This window comes from Hemiscyllium ocellatum, chromosome 2 (assembly GCF_020745735.1).
Source record: "Hemiscyllium ocellatum isolate sHemOce1 chromosome 2, sHemOce1.pat.X.cur, whole genome shotgun sequence".
NCBI classification, from domain to species: domain Eukaryota; kingdom Metazoa; phylum Chordata; class Chondrichthyes; order Orectolobiformes; family Hemiscylliidae; genus Hemiscyllium; species Hemiscyllium ocellatum.
In genome coordinates, this window is record NC_083402.1 from 127,728,002 (window position 1) to 127,749,668 (window position 21,667).

The window sequence follows — 21,667 nt, forward strand, 5'->3', positions numbered from 1 at the left end:
TCTCTAAGTTAAAGAATCTATGAATTTTTTTATTACAGAGGGCTGTAGAGGTTGGATCACTAAGTATATTCAATGATAAAATAGTCTTCTTTTCAGTAAAAGAATCAAGGGTTATGCATTATCAAGGAAAATGGAATTGAGGGTTATTGGATCAGCCATGATCTCATTGAATAGTAGGCCAGACTAGTCTCTTCTCACTCTTATGTCTTATGGATTTGTGGTATTTCAGACTGGGATTTGAATTGTTCAGTAATAACATCAACTGCCATAGTAACACAAGGAATAACCTTTTCAGACTCCTTCAGACCTATATTAAATAAATCACACCTTAATAATGATGTGAGAGAGTGGTGGTGGAGGGGGGGGTGGTGGATGTGGTGTGAGAGAGTGGGGGATGTTGTGAGAGAGTGGGGGATGGTGTGAGAGTGGGGGTTGGTGAGAGAGTGGGAGGTGTGTGAGAGAGTTGGGGGTGTGAGTGGGGCGTGTGTGAGAGAGTGGGGTGTGTGTGTGTGAGAGTGGGGTGTGTGTGAGAGTGACGATTTTCTACATCTTGATTTTTGCAAATTGGAATTCGGGGTTGATTTGGAAGTGTGATCAAAATACATGATTACATTCTTAGGCAGAAAACAATCAATAAACACAACATGGCAGCAATCAGTCATAGATTTTGCGTTATTTGTGATTTTAAAGCTGTTGTGATTGCTTTTTGTTAACTGGATCCAAGGACCTGTTTTGCTCACAGTAGGAAAGGAACAACCATGACTGAGACTTAAGGAGAGGCTCTTGTCTTAACAAGAAGTAGTTCATAACATGATAGTAGTTCTGTGACAGTTACATTAACTATTTAGACATTATTACTGACTAAGAGTTTTGGGAGACATTAATGACATGCTTGTCCCTTTTAAGATCAAGATATTGTCTTGATTTCCCTAACCATGACTGTAGAATGTCATCAGATTGGATGAAGCTTGATGCTGTTTCCAACATTAACGCTTTAAATGCCATTATCGACGTTGCTGATTTACTGGCGAATGTTAATCATAATTTACTTATTAATTAGATTCCAATCACAAGTCTTGACCTTTTTTATCCGTTGAGGGGGTGTGGGCATTTCTGGGTGGGTCATATTTCTTGCTTGTCCCCAATTGCCTGCTTGAATTGCTGCACTGTATGCCCGACCTGATCCAACGATTGAGGTCACTTACTGAAGTTATGGGTAAGTAGCCCACTGCTCGTGATGAGGTCATTGATGAGAAAATACAGAATTGATGCTTGCTTAAGAAATAAATAAAAATTGCAAGATTGAGTTGAATTGTTCTTTGGTAGATCTTGAGCTAAAGGGTTTTTCAGTTGAACACATGGATTGTAATTCGGGTTATGCTTAGATTCTAGCTGTGAGTGACAGTTGGGTAGGTGTCAAGCTGCTCAGGATTGATGGGTTAAGTCGGGTTAATAAGGGGATCTATCTCCAGTTGCTCAAGCCCAGAGCTGCTGTCAGTGCTCTGCTTAAACTTTGCCTTCTACCCTCCCTTTGTAAAACTAAGTTCAACATCTAAATCACAACAATGAAGTCAATCTGCATATGTTTCATCACTTGAGCAAAACTGCAAGAGTTAATCTCAGAATTTTTTTTTAGATTACTTACAGTGTGGAAACAGGCCCTTCGGCCCAACCAGTCCACACCGACCCGCCGAAGCGCAACCCACCCATACCCCTACCCCTACATATACCCCTTACCTAACACTATGGGCAATTTAGCATGGCCAATTCACCTGACCCGCACATCTTTGGACTTCAGACATATTTGTGGATTTCAGAATCTTTGTTGAACACTTCCTTCAGTAGGTGCTAATGTTCATTGACAGTTGTGATGGGAACAAACTAGCAAGCAGCAGTAAATAAAGAAGGAAATTCTACAATTGCAGTTTCTTTTTGTTGTGCTCACCTGTTTAGCTGCACTTAGTGTTTGTGAGATTTTACCAGAGTGGAATACACATCCACGTGAGTTTTCACCTTTGTTTCCCATATTTTTATCAGTCATTTCGAAAGAAAAACGCTTAAAATTTTGAGCAATATTTACAATATGGCATCACGATAGCCTGCACTACATTAGAATAATTTTAGTCTATGCCATTGTCATGGAAACTGTAATTTTATGTAAGTTGTAACAAAATGCAGTGGGCAATAAATCATAAACTTAGATTAACAATATTACATAAGTACGCTAAAATATGTTAAGAAACTTGATCGGGCATTACAAAGCAAAAAAAACCTCCAAGTCACAATAAAAAGAGATAAGGAAGAAGATGACCAAAAGCTTGGTCCAAGAGTTAGCGTTCATAGAATGTCTTAAAGAAGGAAGGCCTATATGCATTAGCATTTTGAAGAATTAGATTAGATTACTTACAGTGTGGAAACAGGCCCTTCGGCCCAACAAGTCCACACCGACCTGCCGAAGCACAACCCACCCAGACCCATTCCCCTACATTTACTCCTTCACCTAACACTACGGGCAATTTACCATGGCCAATTCACCTAACCTGCACATTTTTGGGCTGTGGGAGGAAACTGGAGACCCTGGAGAAAACCCACACAGACACTGGGAAAATGTGCAAACTCCACACAATTGAACCTGGATCTCTAGCGCTGTGTGGCAGCAGTGCTAACCACTGTGCCGCCCCACAGCCTATTGGAACATGAAAGATTCTAAGGTGGCTTGACAGTGTAAATGTTTAAATGTGGTTTCCCGCTACAGACAGTTCTCGGATAACACATGCTCTGGCTGTGTAATTTGCTTATAATGACAGTGAAGAATCAGGAAACGATATTTTTGAGAATGCTTACTTCTGTTTGCAATAACATGGTTTCAGCTGTGATTGTTTTGCATGCTTCATTCTGCACTTGTGCTGATGTCAGCGCCAGTCTTTGTGTTGTTCTGTGGATGCGCTGGCGTCAGCTGCCGACAGAGCAGCTTTCTGTGAGAGATACTGTCCAGAGAGCAGCTTTCTGAGAGAGATACATTGATCAGCTTCCTGTGAAAGGTACAAAACTCTTATATTATCCCCTTTTTTTTGAAAAAATGGAGGGGCATAGTGATAAGAGTGTTAGCAAGAAATGTCCTGGTGATAAAATTGCAGGTGGTGAGTGCAAAAGAAAGGTTATAATACCAGAAGAGAAGTTAGATATTATGAAGTATTTGAGCATAAGGGAAGAATATGTGATAATAGCTCACTTAACAGGAGCAAGAGAGTTGAGCTTACTTTGTCCCTGCATTAACAATGTTTTTAAAATGTACTGTGTTAAATTTACTTTTGTTTCATTGATCAATATGAATTTATACCTTTATTCAGGCTGTTCTATACTTTGTGTTAGACCTATAGGTGATTTCTGAACAATTGTGAGTGATACTTTTACTGATCTGTCTATAACCCCACTTCCATTGGCCCCATTATTTCTATTAAGCCATTTTCTATTAGTGAGGTTTCTCTGGATTGCAACAACAGCATTATAGAACTGGGGACACAGTTTTTAAATGTGCAGTCTCCCAATTAAGACAGGGAATTTATCTTTGGAGAATTGTTATTGTTTGGAATTCTCTTTCGCAAGCAGTGCAGGAGATTGATAATTGGATATATTTGAGACTGCGTTGGACAGCATTTTGATGGACACAAAAGTCAAAGATTATATAGAGAGGAAGGACAGTGGAGTTGATATTGTCTTCACAGCGCCAGAGACCCGGGTTCAATTCCCGCCTCAGGCGACTGACTGTGTGGAGTTTGCACATTCTCCTCGTGTCTGAGTGGGTTTCCTCCGGGTGCTCCAGTTTCCTCCCACAGTCCAAAGATGTGCAGGTTAGGTGAATTGGCCATGCTAAATTGCCCGTAGTATTAGGTAAGGGGTATATGTAGGGGTATGGGTGGGTTGCGCTTCGGCGGGTCGATGTGGACTTGTTGGGCCGAAGGGCCTGTTTCCACACTGTAAGTAATCTAATCTAATCTAATCTACATCAGCCATGATCATATTGATGCATATTGAGATACCAAATGTCCTACTCTTTTTTTTCATTTTCTTATGAGAGCTGAAGAGGTATTGGAAAGGAATTTCAGAGCTTAGCATTATAGAAGGCATGGTCACCAATGGCAGAGTGACAAACATTGGCGATATTCAAGAGAGGCATTGACAAATCTAAGGAATGTGGTGTGGTGGAGATTATAGGGACAAGGATGTGAGATCATGGAGGTATTTGGAAACAAAGGTGAGAGTTTTAAAATAATGCAACACATTGACTCAGAGCCAATGTAGGTTAGTGAACTAAGGGATGATGGGTGAATAGAACTTCGTGCAAGTTAAGACTTAAAGGATGCTGTGAGTTCATGGAGAGTAGAATATAAGAAGCTGGCCAACATTTTGCTGGAATTATCCAGTAAGGAGTTTACAACTGTATCACTGGAGAGTTTAAGTAGCACATAGACTGAGGTAGGGCTGAAGCCAAGCTGTACTAAAGGGGAGGAAATAGGTGGCCTAAGTGATGGTGTGATTATATGGTTGGAAGTACATCTTGGACTCATAAGATCATGTACATGAAGGAATAATACAGTAAAGAGCAAGAAGTGAATTGTCTGTTGGTATATGTGATTCATTTTTAGAATTCATTTCAAAATCAATGTTTTGGCCACATTTAGGGAAGGCAAGCAAATCAAATGTAGGATGAGAAGGAAAGGCAGCCAGTGAAAAGTGGTGTCCTGCAGGGTTCAGTGTTGGGTCTGCAGCTGTTCACTTTATGTATTAATGATCTGGACGATGAGACTGGGGGCATTCTGGTGAAGTCTGCCAATGATATAAAGTTAAATGGGCAGGCAGGTAGTACTGAGAAGGTGGGGAGGTTGCAGAAAGATTTAGACAGTTTAGGCGAGTGGTCCAGGAAATGGCTGATGAAATTCAATGTGAGCAAATGCGAGGTCTTGCACTTTTGAAAAAAGAATACAGACATGGACTATTTTCTAAATGGTGAGAAAATTCATAAAGCCAAAGTACAAAGGGATCTGGGAGTGCTAGTCCAGGATTCCCTAAAGGTTAACTTGCAAGTTGAGTCCGTGATTAAGAAAGCGAATGTAATATTGCCATTTATCTCAAGAGGGTTGGAATATAAAAGCACCGTTGTGCTACTGAGACTTTATAAAGCTCTAGTTAGGCCCCATTTAGAATACTGTGTCCAATTTTGTGCTCCACACCTCAGGAAGGACATACTGGCACTGGAGCGTGTCCAGCGGAGATTCACACGGATAATACCTGGAATGGTAGGCCTAACATACAATGAATGGCTGAGAATCCTGGGATTGTAATCATTAGAGTTTAGAAGGTTGAGGGGAGATTTAATAGAAACTTACAAAATAATGTATGGCTTAGAAAGGGTGGACGCTGGGAATTTGTTCTGTTAGGTGGGAGACTAGGACCTGTGGGCACAGCCTTAGAATTAGAGGCGGTCAATTTAGAATGGAAATGAGGAGACATTTCTTCAGCCAGAGAGTGGTGGGCCTGTGCAATCCATTGCCACGGAGCGCACTGGAGGCTGGGACATTAAATGTCTTTAAGGCAGAGATCAATAAATTCTTGATCTCGCAAGGAATTAAGGGCTATGGGGAGAGTGCGGGTAAGTGGAGTTGAAGTGCCCATCAGCCATGATTAAATGATGGAGTGGGCTCGATGGGCTGAATGGCCTAACTTCCTATCTTTTATGGCCTTATGGTCTTATGGAAAGAGAGTCAAGATGAAAATGTATGAGTTTTGGCCCTGAAGGAGGAATTGAAGCTTTATTGTGTGTAAGGCACTTCACCTTACTCTGTCTTAAGTAATGAAATGCCTTTTAGAAGACAATATACACAACGTCTACTGGACAAACATCATCAATCATCACCATATTAGCAAGATATGATTTGTCTTTAAACAATCCAAACCGGTTGTGCCTTATTAACACATGTTCCTTCAAGTGATGAATATATTGATAATGGTCTCTGGCGTTTTGTAGGTCTGTCAATTTTATTTTCTGTTTATCAGTATGAATGTAAATGTGCATGTGTGTATGTATGTCTATTATATTAACCCCACCAAGCCTTCCCTTGTTCTATCCCTTTTTAAAGTGCTGTTTATTGGTAACATTACCTGACAAAGAGTCTGCAATTTGGGAGGAACAAGAGGTAACATTATCACAGCTGAATAAAGGCAACTACAGAGGCATGAGAGAGGAGCTGGGTAGAATTGACTGGGAGAGGAGCCTAGCAGGAAAGACAGTGAACAGCAACGGCAGGAGTTTTTGGGAGTGATTCAGGAGATATAGCAAAGATTCATTCCCAAGAGAAAGAAGCATGGTACATGGAGAATGAGGCAACTGTGGCTGACTAGGCAAATCAGGGGTAGCATAACAGCAAATGAGAAAGCATATAATATGGCGAAGGGCAGTGGGAATCCAGAAGATTGGGAAGCTTACAAAGATCAACAGAGGGCAACAAAAAAAGAAATAAGGAGGAGAAGATTAAATAGGAGGGTAAACTAGCCAGCAATATGAAGGAATACTGAAACAGTTTCTGTAGATATGTAAAGGGCAAAAGAGAGGCAGAAGTGAACGTTGGACTGCTGGAAAATGATGCTGGAGATAGTAGTGGGGAAGAAGGAAATGGCTGAGTAACTGAATAATGACTTTGTGTCTGTCTTCATGGTGGAAGACAAGAGTAATATCCCAAAAATTGAAGAGTGTGAGGGGGGAGAGCTGAGTATGGTGGCCATCACCAAGGAGAGGGGACAAGAAAAACTGAAAGGCTTGTAGGTGGATAAATTATCTGGACCAGATGGACTACACTCCAGAGTTCTAAGGACAATAGTTGAAGAGATAGCAGAGGTGTTAGCGATGATCTTGCAGAAATTGATAGAATGAGGGAGGGTTCCAGAGGACTCGAAAATTGCTAAAATGGGAGTAAGGTAAAAGATGGAAAATTACAGACTGATTAGCCTAACCTCGGCCATGGGTAGGATCCTGGAGTCCATTGTGAAGGATGCGATTTCTGAATACTTGGAAGTGTATGGTAACTAGGGCAAAGTCAGCTTGGTTTCATCAAGGGGAGGTCATGCCTGACAAATCTGCTAGAATTCTTTGAGGAAGTAACAAGCAGGTTAGACCAAGGAGAGCCAATAGATGTTATCTACCTGGACTTCAAGAGCACCTTCAACAAGGTGCTGCACAGGAGGCTAGAGGTGTTAGTTACTAGCATTAATAAAAGTTTGGCTGTCTGGCAGAAAGCAGAGAGTGGGGATAAAAGGGTTCTCCTCAGGACAGCAGCCAGTGACAAATTATGTTTCACCAGGCTCCGTGTTGGGACCACAACTTTTCACTTTATACATTAATGATCTAGATGAAGGAACTGAGGGCATTCTGGCTAAGTTTGCAGATGATACAAAAATGGATAGAGGGACAGGTAGCATTGAGGAGGCGTGAGGCTACAGAACAATTTGGTCAGGTGAGCAGAGTTGGCAAAGAAGTGGCAGATGGATTATAATGTGGAGAAATGTGAGGTCATGCACTTTGGTAGAAAGAATAGAAGCATGGGCTATTTTCTAAATGAGGAGAAAATTCAGAAGTCTGAAATGCAAAGAGTCTTGAGAGTTCTAGTCTAGGATTCTCTTGAGGTAAACTTGCAGTTGAGTCAGTAGTTAGGAAGACAAACGTAATGATGGCATTTGTTTTGAGAGGAATTGAATATAAAAGGAAGGATGTGCTTCTGGTGCTTTATAAAGCTCTGGTCAGACCACATTTAGAGTATTGTGCACAGTTTTGGGGCCCATATCACAGAAAGGATGGACACGCCCTGGCGCGTGTTCAGGGGAAGTTCATGAAAATTTTCCCAGGAATGAAAAGCTTAGCATATGAGGAACATTTGAGGACTCTGGGTCTATACACAATGTAGTTTAGAAGAATGAGTGAATACTGAATGGCCTGGACAGAGTGGATGTTGGGAAAATGTTTTTATTGGTAGGAGAGACTAAGACCTGAAACCATAGCCTTAGAGTAAAGGGAAGACCTTTTAGAATGGATATACGGAGAAACGTCTTCAGCCAGAGAGTGGTGAATCTGTGGAATTCATTTCCACAGAAGGCTGTGAAGGCCAGACCATTGAGTACATTTAAGACTGAGATAGCTAGGTTGTTGAGTATCAAGGAGATCAAGGGTTACAGGGAGAAAGTGGATGAGTGGAGTTGAGAAACTTATCAGGCATGATTGAATGGCGGAGCAGACTCGATTGGCTGAATGGTCTAATTTCTGCTCCTGTGTCTTATGGTGTTATGGTAACTAAGATGTGAATTGTCTGCCCCTGCCACTGATGCTGTCTGACCTGCTGAATGTTTCCAGTATTTTCCATTTCAGGTTTGCAACATTTGCACTGTTTTCCATTTTTTTTGTGCGCATTTCTCAGTCTGCAGCTTACCACACTATTTCTTGAGCTGTGGAGGTAGGTAGGTACATATGATGGTGTCAATGTTGGTAAGTATTATCATGGCACACTCTGCTCCTACTTGATAGTTTTGTTGGATGGAAAAATCATGATATCAGCACTGATGAAATTTGATATGAAAGGTCTCTCCCATTATAGTGTTGGCTTCCAGTGGTTAAGTCTTCAGTTTCTTTACTCGGTTGCTTACCCAGAACAATGGTGGTGTTCCCCTTCTTTGAGCAAATAGATAAAAGAATATGGCCAGTGTTGCCTGATTGCAAGTCGACTCTTTAATGCATCAGTAACTTGGAAGTAACACTTCTGGCTTCGGAATCAGAAGGTTGTACGTGCAAGTTCCAATCAATGAGTATAAAACGAAAGCTGTTATACCAATGAAATAGAGAGGGAGTGCTGCATATTTAGATAAAAATCACACAACACCAGGTTATAGTCCAACAGGTTTAATTGGAAGCACACTAGCTTTCGGAGTGACGCTCCTTCATCAGGTGATAGTGGAGGGCTTGATCATAACACAGAATTTATAGCAAAAATTTACAGTGTGATGTATCACACTGTAAATTTTTGCTATAAATTCTGTGTTACGATCGAGCCCTCCACTATCACCTGATGAAGGAACATATCTCCGAACACTAGTGTGCTTCTAATTAAACCTGTTGGACTATAACCTGGTGTTGTGTGATTTTTAACTTTGTACACCCCATCTCCAAATCATGCATATTTGGAGGTATTGTCTTTTGGATGCGATAAACTGAGCTCCTGAGTGCCCTCTCAGATAGCTGTAAAAGAGCTCATGACATTAATTATATTTAATGACGAGCAAAGGAGTTCTCGGTTTCTTATCTAATGCGCATCTTCAGTTGACATCACAAAAAATGATCATCACTCTTGCCTTGTTCATTATTACATTGTTTGTGAGAGCTTGCTGTGTGTGTGAATTAACTGCTGAGTTTCCCAGTTGCAACAGTTTGACTGTACTTCAGAAGTAAATAATTAGCAGTCAAGTGCATTAGATTGTCTTGAGGTCATGAAACCTTACCTAAACTGAGGTATTTCTCTTTCTGCTGAGGTCATTATTTTGAATGTCTGTCCTATTGTCATTCAATATTTAATTCAATATTTGATTGCAAATTTTAATGATTTCTTGGTTTGCTTTGTCTGATAATTGTTCCGATTGCTTGAGTATTTTAATGCAAGTGAACTGATTTAGAATGACCTGAAACATTTTATTTCCTGTCATTTTTAAGTCTGGCGTCTGCATGCTTGTGCTCTGCTTAGGTACCATAGTAGATACTGAAGGTCAAAAAACAACTCCACCCTTTAGTTACTTCATTATCGACAATGCAACTTCATTTATTCCCCACTAAGATACATCACACATCTGGCAATATAGTTTTAGGTGATCCAGGCAATAAAAATTTATTTCATTATCTGCTAATGGCCAAAAAGCGATTGCACTTATGTGTGCACCCCATGGTATAAACTGTAAATGAAGCTTTAGGAAGAAATGCTATAAAAATGATTTAAATTTTATCACAGATATCTATTTACTGGCAATCCGGTTTTCAATAGGATGTGATAGGCTGGTTTATTTCAAGTGTCAAAATTTTACCTAACATTGTTGAGCACGACAAATTATTAGAAAAAGAAATATTACACTTTGGGAACTGCAAAACAGCTGAACACACATTTATAAATAAACTCATTTTAAAAGTGGGTGAAGTTCGTGATGGGAAGTATAGTGGGCTAGTCAAATGAGGATGCAGATGATTTAATTTCTGACATACTTTATTGTTTTATTGTAGCCCGGGGAGTTTATAAAAAAGGTGGTGACCTGTTAAATGTTAAACTTACTTCTCACTTTATATTTTATATTTTCCATGATATCACGTTCCTGCTTTTCCCTCTTGGCGAGTACAGGAAGTCATTTAGAAGCTAAGGTAGCTGATTTGTGTCTGCACACAAATCTCACGTTTTTCTGTTGAAGGCTGCATGTGTAAAAGTGATTGTTGTAGCAGTGCAGTGATTCCTGAGAGGCACTCATGCATCTTAGTACTCAGTGCATAGGAGGAAGGAATGTAGGAGTTGAGCTAACGGCAGCTATCATACCTCCCAACATTTTCTATGGCTTCCCAACTCTCCTGTTTTAATTGTAAGAGTATTTGGTAATCCCTCCACCTTTGCTATAGCGTTATAGACTTGTACAGCACGGAAACAGTCCCTTTAGTCCAACTCGTCCATGCTGACCAGATATCCAAATCCAATCTAGTCCCAACTGCCAGCACCTGGCCCATACCCCTCCAAATCCTTCCTATTCATATACCCATCCAGATGCCTTTTAAATGTTGCGATTGTTCTAGCCTCCACCACTTCCTCTGGCAGCTCATTCCATATACGTGAAAAAGTTGCCCCTTATGTCTCTTTTATATCTTTCCCCCCTCACCCTAAATCTATGCCCTCTAGTTCTGGACTCCACAACCCCAGGGAAGAGACTTTGTCTATTTATCCTATCGAAGTCCCTCATAATTTTGTAAACCTCTATAACGTCACCCCTCAGCCTCTGACGCTCCAGGGAAAACAGCCCCAGCCAGTTCAGCTTCTCCCTGTAGCTCAGATCCTCCAACCCTGGCAACATCCTTGTAAATCTTTTCTGAACCCTTTCAAGTTTCGCAACATCTTTCCGATAGGAAGGAGACCAGAATTTCAAGCAATATTCCAACAGTGGCCTAACCAATATCCTGTACAGCCTCAACATGATCTCACAACCCCTGTACTCAATACTCTGACCAATAAAGGAAAGCATACCAAATGCCTTCTTCACTATCCTATCTACCTGCAACTCCACTTTCAAGGAGCTATGAACCTGCACTCCAAGGTCTCTTTGTTCAGCAACACGCTTGAGGACCTTGCCATTAAGTATATAAGTCCCGCTAAGATTTGCTTTCCCAAAATGCAGCACCTCACATTTATCTGAGTTAAACTCCATCTGACACTTCTCAGCCCATTGGCCCATCTGACCAAGATCCTGTTGTAATCTGAGGTAACCTTCTTCACTCTCCACTACAATTTTGGTGTCATCTGCAAATTTAATAACTATATTCCTTATGCTCACATCCAAATCACTTATATAAATGATGAAAAGTAGTGGACCCAGCACCGATCCTTGTGGCACTCCACTAGCCATAGGCCTCCAGTCTGAAAAACAACCCTCCATCACCACCCTCTGTCTTCTGCCTTTGAGCCAGTCCTGTATCCAAATGGCTAGTTCTCCCTGTATTCCATGAGATCTCACCTTGCTAACCAGTCTCCCATGGAAAACCTTGTTGAATGCCTTACTGAAGTCCATATAGATGACATCCAACACTCTGCCCTCATCAATCCTTTTTTGTTAATTCTTCAAAAAACTCAATCAAGTTTGTGAGATATAGTTTCTCTCGCACAAAGCCATGTTGACTATCCCAAATCAATCCTTGCTTTTCCAAATACATGTGCATCCTGTCCTTCAAGATTCCCTCCAACAACTTACCTACCACAGGCGTCAGGCTCACCGGTCTATAGTTCCCTGGCTTGTCGTTGCCATCTTTCTTAAACAGTTGCACCACGTTAGCCAACCTCCAGTCTTCCGGTACCTTACCTGTGACTATCGATGATAGTAATATCTCAGTAAGAGGCCCAGCAATCACTTCCCTAGCTTCCCACAGAGTTCTAGGGTACACTTGATCAGGTCCTGGGGGTTTATCCAGTTTTATGCGTTTCAAGACATCCAGCATTTCCTCCTCTGTAATATGGACATTTTTCAAGATATCACCATAACTATTTCCCTACATTCTATATCTTCCATGTCTTTTTCCACAGTAAATACTGATGCAAAATACTCATTTAGCTCCATTTTGCCAGAGCAGCAAGGAGAGAGGGAGGAGTGAAACGAGGGCTGCCGGGAAGGGTAAGTTTTCCTGCATAAAAAGGGACTTACCTCAGGAGTCGGGCCTCCATTTTGCAAGAGTGATGAGGAGAGAAGGAGGAGTGAAGCGAGGGCTGCCGGGAAGGTAATGGCCTAATTTATATTTGGGCAGTGGCAAAACCCGAGATAGTACATATATACTATCTCCCTCCTGCTCCCCTACTCTAACCGGAAGAAAAAGACCCTGTAAGGTAAGGCTTTTATTTCTTATCATTCTTTTCATTTATTTAAGTGCATTGTTTGGTTTTAGTTAGTTCATATAAAGCTAAGCTTACAATCGCAGGGGACCCCAGACCCATGGCATATGACTCTTGCTTGATGTGGGAGCTTAGGAACGTGTCTGACGTTCCTGACTCTTACACTTCCAAGAAGTGTGTTCAGCTGCAGCTGTTGTTTGACGACATGACGGCTCTGGGGCTATCGATGGACTCACCGTGGAGCATCCACGATGCTGAGGAGGTCGTGGATAGCATGTTTAGTTTAGGTTAGAGTTGCTGAGGGAGACAGTGAGGGGGTGAACAAAAGACAGAAAAAAAGTCAGAAGGCAGTACAGGTGTCCCCTGCGGTCATCTCCCTCCAAAACAGGTATAGCATTTTGGATACTGTTGGGGGAGATGGCTCACCAGGGGAGGGCAGCAGTTGTCAATATCATCGCACCGTGGTGGGTACTGCTGTTCAGAAGGTCGGCAAAAAGACTCGTAGGGCCATGGGGGATTCTATTGTGAGGGGAGTAGATATGTGGTTCTGTGGCCGAAATCGGGACTCCCAGATGGTATGTTGCCTCCCAAATGCTCGGGTCAGGGATGTCACCGATCGGCTGCAGAGCATTCTAAAAGGGGAGGGTGAACAGCCAGCTGTCTTGGTCATATAGGCACCAACGATATAAGTAGAAAGTGAGATGAGGTCCTGAAAGAAGAATTCAGTGAGCTAGGTGAGAAGTTAAAGGGAAGGATCTCAAAGGTAGTGATCTTGGGATTACTACCAGTGCCACTTGCTAGCCAGTGTAGAAATGAAAAAATAGGCAGGATGAACACGTGGCTTGAGAGATGGTGTAGGAGGAAGGGGTTCAGATTTGTTGAACATTGGGACCGGTTCTGGGGAAGGTGGGACTATTACAAAAGGGATAATCTGTATCTGAACCAGACCAGAACCAATGTCCTTGGGGGAGTTTTTGCTACTGCTGTTGGGGAGGTTTTAAACTCATGTGGCAGGTGGCTGGGAACCAGAAGAGAAAACAAGTAGGCAGTGAGGTGGAGACTGGAGACTGTAAGAATTATGAAGATAGCATTAATAAAGGGAAGAATAGGCAGAGAGCAAATGAGTGTAAAAGAACTGGTGGCCTGAAATGCATCTACTTTAATGCAAGGAGTATAGTGTACAAGGCAGATGAACTTAGGGCTTGGATTGGTGCCTGGGCGTATGACATTATTGCCATCACAGAGACTTGGGGTTGAAGGAAGGGCATGATGATTGGCAACTATACGTTCCAGGATATAGACGCTTCAGACAGGACAAGGAGGGAAGTAAAAGGGGGGGTGGAGTTGCATTGCTGGTCAGAGATGATACCGCTATGGGTAGTGAGGCATTATGGGTGGAGCTGAGAAATAAGAAGGGTGCAGTTATATTGTTGGGGCTGTATTACAGACTTCCCAACAGTGAGTGTGAGGTAAAAGAACAAATAGGTAAACAGATTATGAATAGATATAGAGGCAATAGAGTAGTGGTGATGGGATATTTTAATTTTCCCAACATTGACTGGGATACACATAGAGTCAGAGGTCTAGATGGAGTAGAATTTGTATGAAGCGTCCATGAGAGTTTTCTACAGCACTATGTCAATAGTCCGATGAGGTAAGGGGCCATATTGGACCTGGTACTGGGGAACGAGCCAGGACAAGTGGTAAAATTGCATTGGGGAATTTCTTTGGGAATAGTGACCACAATTCTGTAAGTTTTATAATACTCATAGGTAAAGAAGAGAGTGGCCCTAAGGGAAGAGTACCAAACTGGGCCAAGGCCACTTATAGCAAAATTAGGCAGGAGTTCGGAAATGTGAATTGGACACAGCTATTTGAAGGGAAGTCCACATTTGAGATGTGGGAGGCTTTCAAAGATAGTGCAGGATAGGCATTTCCGGTTGAAGCTAAAGGATTGGAAGGGCAAGATTTGTGAACCGTGGATGACAGAAGAAATTGTATGACTAGCCAAGAGAAAAAGGGAAGCGTACATAAGGGCTAGGCAGCTAAGAACAGAATGGGCCTTGAAGGACACATTTTCAGCTCTGATCTCCAGCATCTGCAGTCCTCACTTTCTCCCATTGTTCCCTGAAGGTTGTTGTACAGATGGATAGACTGGCCAAGAAGGCATATACTATGCTTGCCTTCATTGGACAGGGTTGAAAATGTGTTGCTGGAAAAGCACAGCAGGTCAGGCAGCATCTAAAGAGCAGGACAGTCAATGTTTCGGGCATGAGCCCTTCTTCAGGAATGAGGAGAGTGTGCCAAGCAAGCTAAGATAAAAGGTAGGGAGGAGGGACTTGGGGAAGGGGCAATGGAAATGCGATAGGTGGAAGGAGGTCAAGGTGAGGTTGATAGGCCGGAGTGGGGGTGGGGGCGGAGAGGTCAGGAAGAAGATTGCATGTTAGGAAGGCAGTGCTGAGTTCGAGGGATTTGACTGAGACTAGGTGGGGGAGGGGAAATGAGGAAACTGGAGAAATCTGAGTTCATTCCTTGTGGTTGGAGGGTTCCTAGGCGGAAGATGAGGCGCTCTTCCTCCAGCCGTCGTGTTGCTATGGTCTGGCGATGGAGGAGTCCAAGGACCTGCATGTCCTTGGTGGAGTGGGAGAGGGAGTTGAAGTGTTGAGCCACGGGGTGGTTGGGTTGGTTGGTCCGGGTGTCCCAGAGGTGTTCTCTGAAACGTTCCACAAGTAGGCGGCCTATCTCCCCAATACAGAGGAGGCCACATCGGGATCAGTGGATGCAGTAAATGATGTGTGTGGAGGTGCAGGTGAATTTGTGGCGGATATGGAAGGATCCCTTGGGGCCTTGGAGGGAAGTAAGGGGGGAGGTGTGTGCGCAAGTTTTGCATTTCTTGCGGTTGCAGGGGAAGGTGCCGGGAGTGGAGGTTGGGTTGGTGGGGGGTGCGGACCTGACGAGAGAGTCACGGAGGGAGTGGTCTTTTCGGAACGCTGATAGGGGAGAGGAGGGAAATATATCCCTGGTGGTGGGGTCCGTTTGGAGGTGGCGGAAATGACAGCGGATGATATGACGTATATGGAGGTTGGTGGGGTGGTAGGTGAGGTCCAGTGGGGTACTGTCCTGATGGCGATTGGAGGGACAGGGCTCAAGGGCGGAGGAGCAGGAAGTGGAGGAGATGTGGTGAAGGGCATCGTCGATCACGTCTGGGAGGAAATTGCAGTCTTTGAAGAAGGAGACCATCTGGGTTGTACAATACTGGAACTGGTCCTCCTGGGAGCAGATATGGTGAAGATGAAGGAATTGGGAATATGGGATGGCGTTTTTATAGGGGGCAGGGTGGGAGGAGGTGTAGTCGAGGTAGCTGTGGGAGTCAGTTGGTTTATAGTAAATGTCTGTGTTGATTCAGTCGTCCGAGATAGAAATGGAAAGGTCTAGGAAGGGGAGGGAGGAGTCTGAGACGGTCCAGGTAAATTTGAGGTCGGGGTGGAAGGTGTTAGTAAAGTGGATGAACTGTTCAACCTCCTTGTGGAGCACGACGCAGCGCCGATACAGTCATCGTGTAGCCGAGGAAAAGGTGAGGACTGGTGCCAGTGTAGCTGCGGAAGATAGACAGGGTATTGAGTATAAGAGCTGGCAAGTCATGTTAAAATTGTACAAGACATTGGTTCAGCCGCATTTAGAATACTGTGTACAGTTCCGGTTGCCACATTACCAAAAGGATGTGGATGCTTTGGAGAGGGTGCAGAGAAGGTTTACGAGGATGTTGCCTGGTATGGAAGGTGCTAGCTATGAAGAGAGGTTGAGTAGGTTAGGTTTATATTCGTTAGAAAAAAGGAGATTGAGGGGGGACCTGATTGAGGTTTACAAAATCATGAAGGGTATAGACAGGGTGGATAGAGACAAGCTTTTTTCCAGGGAAGGATTCAATAACTAGAGGTCATGCTTTCCAGGTGAGAGGTGGAAAGTTTAAGGGGGATACACGTGGCAAATACTTCACACAGAGGGTGGTGGGGGTTTGGAACGCATTCGAAGCAGAGATGGTAGAGGCAAGCATGGTAGATTTATTTAAGATGCATCTGGACAGATGCATGAGTGGGTGGGGAGCAGAGGGATACAAATGCTTAGGAATTGACCGACAGGTTTAGACAGTACATTTGGATCGGCTCAGGCTTGGAGGGCCGAAGGGCCTGTTCCTGGGCTGTAAATTTTCTTTGCTCTTTGTTCTTAATATCATTCCCCCCTCTCCTGTGGCTCCACACAAAGGCCGCCTTGTTGATCTTTGAGGGGTCCTATTTTCTCCCTAGTTACCCTTTTGTCCTTAATGTATTTGTAAAAACCCTTTGGATTCTCCTTAACTCTATATGCCAACATTATCTCATGTCCCCTTTTTGCCCTCCTGATTTCTCTCTTAACTTTACTCCTACTACCTTTATACTCTTCTAAGGATTCACGCGATCTATCCTGTCTATACCTGACCTATGCTTTCTTGTTTTTCTTAACCAAACCCTCAATTTCTTTCGTCATCCAGCATTCCCTATACCTACCAGCCTTTCCTTCCACCCTAACAGGAATATACTTTCTCTGGACTCTCGTTATCTCATTTCTGAAGGCTTTCCCATTTTCCAGCTGTCCCTTTACCTGCGAACATCTGCACCCAATCAGCTTTTGAAAGTTCTTGCTTAACACTGTCAAAATTGGCCTTGCTCCAATTTAGAACTTCAACTTTTCGATCTCTTTACTCTGAATCACAGAAGATAAGAAAGTAAAACCAGGGCATTTTGTCTATCTAGCCCTGGTCTTGTTGCTACCATGTAAATCACCTATTTAATCTCACTTTCTCAACTCACTCCAGGACCTGTTACAGTTCATTTTTTGTGAGGAGAATCTAATTTGTTTTTGAGTAATTTGTTTTCGTTCATCTTGAGGGTAGAGGAGCAGAGGAATCCAGAGGTGCCAATCACGGAAATTAACTTATTAAGCCCAGTAAAATAGCGAACAAAACACTGAATTTCATTTCTAAAGTAATAGAGATGCAAAGCAACAAAGTTATGTTAACCTTGTGGGAAACGTCTGGTCTGAATTATGAAAAAGAATGCAGAGACACTAGAGAAGGTGTTAAAAAATGTTTCACTAGAATAATAACAGAACCGAGAATTCATACCCATCAGGAAAGAATTATTAGACTAGGTTTTGTTTGGGTAGAAGACTGACTTGTCATTTGAGATTGTTAAGGTTATTACAAAGTTTGATAAGGTAGCTGAAGAGGTATATGTTCCAACTGGGAAATCCAAAACTAAAAACCATAAATGTAAGATATTCAATCATAAATATCATAGGGTATTTGGGGGGAAAATGCCTTCATTCAGAAAGCAGTAAGATTGTGGAACTTGCTTCCATATGAAATATTGGAACCAAAGAGCATTTGTGCACTTGAGGAAAGCCAACTCGGGACAAAAGATGATAACAATTTGTTAACAGTGTTAAATGACGAGGGGCTTATCGAGAGTATAAATCTGACAGAAACCAATGAACTTGAATGACCTGTGTCTGTGCTTTAAATACTAACTTGGGGGAGAAATGAGGTTAATCCCGGTGAGCACATGAAATTGGATGTGATTAGGAGTTAAATCTGGAACAATTCTGAATGCATCAGGAAGCTGACTCCAGTTTAATGATGTCCGCTTTTCTATGTTCGGCTGGAAGGTGATTGGACACGGAAACATTAACTTTGCTTTCTCTCCACAGATGCTGCCAGACATGCTGGGTTTTTTGCAACAATTTCTGTTTTTGTTTCGTTATAGTATGTTAGACTTCATATACATAACTCCATTAACTGTGGGGGATATGGGTTGCCCAGGCTTCTTGGAATGTGGCTGTGAATGCAAACTGAGAATGCAGTGGCAATACAGGAAGGGTAATTGCTGCATTTTTACCAGATGGTGAAAAAATGTTTGTTTATTGTCTTGTGCTAACATTACATTACACAATTCAGAGGTATCTTGCACAGTTAGGATATTTGTAGATCAGAACTGCATTTTGGTGCTACTAATGCTGTTTTGTATTAGACACATATATGCACATAGAAATTAAGAGCAGGAATAGACTACTCAGCTCTTCTATCCTGCTTTACCATTTGATAAGGGATACCAAATGAGGACCAAGATGGCTAACAGCAGCAGGAGACTTCTACTGACTGATCATTGATCAGCAGTAGACAGGACAGCCAGTCATAGAATCAACAGGCCCTTTGGCCTAAATTTTCCATGTTGACCAGCTTTTCTAAACTGAACTAGTCCCATTTACTTGCATTTGTCCTATATCCCTCTAAAGCTTTCCTATCCATATACACACCATCCTTTGTGTGAAAACATTGCCCCTCAAGTCCCTTTTAAATCTTGCTCCCCCAACCTTAAATCTACTCATTCTAGTTTTGGACTCTCCTACCCTGGGGAGAAAAGAACTTGTTGATTTACTTTTTGTATGTCTCTCATGATATTGCAAATCTCTATAAGGTCAATCCTGAGCCACCTACACTCCAGGGAAAAAAGTCCCAGCTGATCCAACCTTTCCTTACAACTTAGTCTCAGTAACACCCTTGTAGATCTCTTTTGCACCCTTTCCAGTTTACTAACATCCTTCCTACAGCAAGGCAACCAGAAGGCAGAACACAATGATTTGGACTGAAGAAGTTGGAAGGTCCCACTGAGTAGTGAGTATCTGAACTAGTTCCTGATCTGCATTATTCTTCTGGTGATGCATTTGTGGAGTGAATGACCTTTTAAGGAATCGCTATTTAGCAACTGGGCAATCCCCTGCCAGACTTGTGAAGGTCTGTGGAAGTCACAAGACACACAAATACTGTTAAGGTAAAAAAGGTTTTAATTTGATTTATAATTGAACACATAATCACCCTTCACGTTGACTTAATGTGAGTGAGTGTTCTATGCATAGCTATCTGATATTCTAATCTGTCACCTTGTAGCCATCTAAACACTCATCTGATCTCTAGCATCCTCTCTTCTTCAGCTCTGAATGTAAAGAAAACTAGAGAGCCACCTCTGGTTCTCTGCCTCTCCCTGGTGTTGGGACTTCTCTTCAACCAGGAAGAGAATATGTTGAGTGGATGGATGGAAAGAACCTTGGCTAATGCTGAATCTGAGGAAGAGGTGTGACATTGCTTAAAGATAAGGGACAGTTTCAGTGAGGGATGGTCAGAAGTGAGAGAGTGCATAAACAAAGAGGTTGGGGGGACAGAAAAGTAAGTTGGTGTGAAGATTGATTTGCTGGTGTAGGCTGGGAAAGGGGTTAAGATGAACAGGACGTAGTGTATAGGGCTCTGTGCTTGCCTTTCCTGCCTTGGTGAAGCCATTAAACTGCTTTCTGCATTGAAACTACAAGATTATTTCTGTCACTGATTTCCTGTGGAACCTCGCTTCTTGGGTGTGCCCAGCAGGTTTCCTCTTCCCATCACTAAGGAAAGGTCTGTCCTGCCACATCCTCACATTCTCCAATGGCTTGTCTAGTGGCAAGATTTATTTGAATTGTGTCAAATGTTTTCCCTTCGTAAATCTATATCAATGGGTCTGAACTCTTCATCTCATCTTTGAATTATTTCAACTTCACTACAGGCATTAAGATTACATAGGCATGTTGTCATCGCATCCACTGATTTTGATTAGCTATGAAATTCGGAGGTTAAACGACAATGTGGCGGCTCTATTAAAATGCCAGTTACCCACATATTGCACATTCTTGTAGGTAGTCATGAATTATCCCCACCCTTGATTCCACCTTATGTTCCTGTGCAACATTGGAAGTTAGGAAAAAGAAATTGATTTCATTAACATTTAATTATGACCACTTCTTCCTTACCTCTGTCATCACCTTCAGACTCCGAACACTCCAAGATGACTGCCCACCTCAAATTTTGATGTGGAGGTGCCGGTGTTGGACTGGGGTGGACAAGGTCAGAAGTCACATGTCACCAGGTTACACTCCCAACAGGTTTATTTGAAGAAACAAGCTTTCGGAGCACTGCTCATTCCATCTGATGACAGTGCAGTGCTGCAAAAGCTTGTGATTCAACATAGACCTATTGGGCTATAACCTGGTGTTGTGTGACTTCTGACCTTACCTCAAATTCTCACCACTTCAGCATCTCTCGTTTTAATCACTCCTCCATTGGTAGCTGCATCTTCAGCTGCCTTGGCCTGAAGTTCAGGAATCCCTTCCCAAAACCTCTCCAACTCTCTGGCTTTCTGTCCACCTTTAAGAAGCTCCTTAAAATATACACCAACAAAGATGTTATATAAATACAAATTCAATGACATCAGTTATTTTATTCACTCAGGACATGGGCATCGCTGGCTGACCAGCATTCATTGCCAGTCTCTAGTTGTCCTTGAGAAGATGGTAGTGAGCTGCTTCTTGGAACCATTGCAGTCCATGTGCTGCAGGTAGTCACACAATACCATTTGGAAGGGAATTCCAGGATTTTGACCCAGGGACAGTGAAGGAAAGTTGATTATATTTCCAAGTCACAGTAGCATGCTCTTAACTAATGATCGTTAGACAGGCCCAAGATAACATAAATATAAGGGCAGCTAGGGATGGGCAATACATGCTGGCCAAGCTAGCAAGACCAAATCCCATTAATTAGTTTAAAAAGAGGATTGGTGGCAGTGAACTATCTCAAACAACACTTGCCACGTACCACTTACTAATAGCAGTGATCATCAGGTCACACCGAGGTCTTTGGGTCAATTTGGCTTCTTTGTTTCAAAACTACTTAATTGTCTGCATTTGTGGAAGCGAATATGTAAATGAATTCTTTTTTTTAAAAATGGTGCGTTTTTTTCTGTTTATGCAATTAGGGTTACTTTACAATTGGTAGCCATGCCTGCGGAGTTCACAGCATTTATGAGTATTATCTAATCCAAAACGAGAGCATACTAAGCATCAAGAAAGTACATTGCAAGGACTTTTCATTTATCAATTTCACTCATTTTGAT